The sequence below is a fragment of the Myotis brandtii genome, unplaced genomic scaffold, assembly GCF_000412655.1.
Source record: "Myotis brandtii unplaced genomic scaffold, ASM41265v1 scaffold634, whole genome shotgun sequence".
NCBI lineage: Eukaryota > Metazoa > Chordata > Mammalia > Chiroptera > Vespertilionidae > Myotis > Myotis brandtii.
The window spans coordinates 2,149,789-2,153,933 of NW_005370427.1; the positions used below are offsets into that span (position 1 = coordinate 2,149,789).

The 4,145-nt window shown below is 46.2% G+C and overlaps 1 long non-coding RNA gene across 2 annotated transcripts; it reads left to right on the forward strand.

Annotated features, from left to right (window-relative positions):
* The first annotated feature begins 303 nt into the window (after window positions 1-303).
* On the forward strand, window positions 304-2,574 carry LOC106723741. Of its 2 annotated transcripts, XR_001359457.1 has the most exons (4): window positions 304-1,002; window positions 1,145-1,450; window positions 1,734-1,940; window positions 2,465-2,574. It is a non-coding gene; the product is annotated as an uncharacterized LOC106723741 (long non-coding RNA). The 2 variants fall into 2 exon arrangements; XR_001359458.1 differs by lacking the exon at window positions 1,145-1,450.
* Window positions 2,575-4,145: the final 1,571 nt, after the last annotated feature.

Genomic DNA, 4,145 nt, shown 5'->3' on the forward strand with positions numbered 1-4,145 from the left:
GCAATAGATGCCCCACCGGGCCCTCCCCCAGCACTCACACGCATGATGACTGGCTGGGGTGTGTGGCCCCGAGGAGGTCAGGAACCTTATCATCTCAGGGCCACATCCCCCTGCCTGACCTGCAGGAGGCCCATAAATGTGTACTCATTGACACGGGCAGCTCCTTTGCCAATAGGCAAGTTTGTTTAGTTTTCATTCTGAGTGAAACTTAGATGTTTTTGTGGGGAGGGTTAAAGAAAACAGATTTATGGAAATGAACAGAAAATGCCTGCCAGAATTCTCGTGGGAGAGTAGCAAGTCTTACATAGAAAACACACTGTTGTTCCTATTGACTTCCACAATCTTCCATCTCCTAACCTTCACGGAGGGAACAGGTCCACTTAAAGGAACATGACCCGCAAGAAGCATGGGCTGGAGTTAGCCAATCGGGAAGAGGGGAAACAGATTAGCAGACAGACTAACGCAGGCCTCAGCACCTCCTTGGCTCAGGGGCCACCTGGGACTAATTTTTTGAGACGACGGTGATTCCTGAAGGCTGGCCCAAAGAACTCCGTATTCAAGATCGAGATGCAGAGTCCACCTTCAATACATGCTCATTCCATCTAGTGAGTAGAAGTATTTTTTGTCTTTGAGAAGAGATATTTCTGGGGGAAAAAGAGAAAGTGGATGTAAGTTTAGGTGAGAACTTGGGTATAGAAAACTCAGAACCCATTGGAAAGACCTCGCTAAGGAAATCCCCAAATGCACCGGAAGAAGTTCTTCAATCATTTTCCGGTTTCCTGGGGGGGAGGGGGGGAGGTTCACTTCCTCAGACACTCTTAACCTGGTCGAGGAAAGAACCGACCTCTTGCCTGCAGTTTCCGTCTTTAAACACCTTCTGCCGCGGTGGCCTGGTGCATCTCCTTCCGGACCTGCCGAGCGGGTGACTGGGACAACAGGCCCGAGACCGAGCACCTGCTCAGCCCACCTGTTCCGGGGACATTGCAGAAGTGACTTCAAAAAGTAACTTAAAAGCTTCCCGCATTTCACTCTGCGGTAACACTGTAAAACTCAGTTTTAGCATTTTGTTTAGATCTTTAAAATGAACATACAGGTAAACTAAGGACTCGTGGGCTCAGTCCTTACCACTGTTCCTCATCCACAGCCCGAATGCAGTGAGGTGGGCGACCCAAGTCTATGACCGCCAGCGTGCGAAGCATGGAAAACGATGTTTGGACATTTTATTAAGCAAGCAACTGAAAGATGATGCTCAGCTGAAACGAACTCTGAGCCAACGCCTTTGTGTAGCGCTGAAGTCGCCGTAGCTCTGTTCGCTTCCTTCCTGAACAGCTCATTCTCTGTTCCTGAGTCTCCCAGAGCCCCCGGATCTTGCTAAGAAAGGCCAGAGCCAGAACACTGGAGACATGGGGGTGACTGGGGGAGCCGTAGCAAACACTAAAAATTATTGAAGGTGCACAAAACTGAGGGAAATTGAAGAAATCCAACCTTAATATCATGGAAAGACAAGTTGAATGGTTCCCATTCATGGTAGTCAAAAATTTCAGCCACTGCTCAAAATTTAAAAGGTCATCACACACCTACCAGGAGGGTGTTGGGAGGATGTGGAGGAATCGGAACCCTTGTGCATTGCTGGTGGGGGTGTAAATGGTGCAGACACTGTGGAAAAGTTATGCCAAATATAAAACTGCCATATGGTCCAGCAACTCACCCCCACGTACATGTATGCCCAACAGGATTGAAAGCAAGGACTCGAGCAGGTGCTTGTAGACTCGTGTCCACAGCTGCATCATTCATAACAACAGAAGGTGGAAACAACCCAAGTGTCCATCAACAGTGAAGGGAAAGCACAGTGCGGATATACATGCAATGAATGTTATTTAGCCACAAAAAGGAATGCAGTTCTGATCCACGTTGCAACATGAATAAGCCTTAAAAACACGGTAAATAAATGAAGCAGACACAAGAGGGTAAACACTGTATGACTATTTACATGAAGTATCTAAAATAGATAATTTCATAAAAACAGAAAGTAGTGGAGAGGTTACCGGGGCGGGAGGAGGAGGGGTTGGAGTGTTATTGCTTCATGAGTGCAGAGCTCCGATTGGGCTGATGAAAATGTTTTGGAAATAGTGGTTATGGTTGCACAACATTGTAAATGTAATGAAGGCCACTGAATGTTACACATTAAAATGGCTCAAAACAGCAAGTTTTGTTACTTATATTTTATCACAATTTTTCAAAATCAATAATGCAATATATCAAAAGGCATTAAGTTGTACCCTTTCAGAGGGTGAATTGTATGGTTTGGGAATTATATCTCAATAAAGCTGTTTATTTAAAAGTTCATTTATGAAAATCCTCCCCTCTGCCTCTGAATTACCAAGGTTAGAAGAAGACATAAGTAAATTTGAAACATAATACTTTTGAAATGATGTTTCAGTGGCTAATTTTCCTTTTCATACAGTCAGTTCCTGGGAGTTGGAAAAATGCCTCACCTGCATGTGCTCGAATTCAACCATATTTTTGCAAGAGCGCACATTCCTGTACGTAGCAGCTTAGCTCATATGATTTGAATAAAACAATAGCTGATACTCCTGGTTTCCATCAGTGCTGGTTCCATGCGGTGGGAAGGGTAAAAACCACTCTCACTGAAGTTAAACAAAAGCAGCTAACCTGAGGCTAAAATAACTCAAGTTTTTCAAAATTGTGAAATACGTTCAAAACCAGGTCTGGGAACTGCTGTAGATTCCTTTCTGCTCCCTCGGTGAGAAACAAGGCCTCACTTTGGGAGGAACTCTTTCTTATGCTTCAATACTCATGGACTCGGAATAAGTCTTAAGGTCCAAAGTTCTGCTTGGAGGATGCGAGAACCTGCCTGGTATGTGCTGGCTGTGAGCCCTTCCTCCCCCACCTGACGGATGGCCACTCAGCATCTTACCTGTAGTTTCTGTTAACTTCTTGCCTGGAGTTCTTCCTGTGTAAAGTAGGAACTATACAAACCAAGTGACAAGTGTTGTAAAGTGATCAGCAAAGGCTAGTCCTCAGCGGTGGACTAGAAACACCGAGCAGATCTGCCCATGAGAAGCCGCATGGTCCCCCACGCCCACGCCCCCCGGTTTCCCAGGCAGGGGCTGAGCCCCATCTCCCCCTCATCCCAGCAGAACCACAAATCCTCCCCTGAGCCGCAGGGCTGAGTGGGCACTGCCCGCTCCATCCTCCTACATGTCAGACTCAACTCACCTTGTCAGATGCCTACGATCGTTCTCATAATTCCTGCACAGGTTTCTGTTGCAGCCGTGACATCACCAGCTCTTCGTGGCTCAGAACAACACAGATGTTTTATCTTACGGTTTCCCAGGTCAGAAATTCCACGTGGCTCTCCTTGAGCTAAAACCAGATTATTAATGGGCTGGGTTCCTCCTTAGGCAGCTCCAGGAGTGAGTCTGTTTACTTCACTTCTGCAGCTCCCAGAGGCCACCTGGGCTCCTTGGCGCACACCCTTCCCACCATCCTTAAAACAACAGACATGCAAATGGCCAACAGGTACATGGAAGCATGCTCACCATCACTAGTCATCAGGGAAATGCAAATCAAAGCCACCATGCAGTATCACTTCACCCCGGTTAGAAAGGCCGTCCTCAAAAAGACAAGAAATGACGAGTGCTGACAGGGATGTGAAGCGAGCAGGGCTCTTGTGCATTGCTGTGGGATGCAGACCGGGGCAGCCACTGTGGAGAACAGCATGGAGGTTCCTCAAAAGATTAAAAATGGAGCTGCCATATGACCCAGCGATCCCACTTCTGGGTATATATTCATAGTAATGAAATCAGGATCTCAAAGAGATAGCTGAACTCCCATATTCATTGCATAAATTATTTATAATCCCCAGGATATGGAAACAACCTAAATGTTCAGCAATGGATATGTAAATAAAGAAAATGCGTACACATGGAAAGTGTGTATGTAGGTGGGCAAAAGTAGGTTTACAGTTGTTCATATGGAAAATAATACAGTAATCCTATCTAATAATAGACAAACATGGTAATTAACCATACCTCCGACACGCTTCCCACTGGCTAATCAGGGCGATATGCTAATTAACTGCCAACCAAGATGGCGGCCGGCAGCCAGGCAGCTGAAGCGAA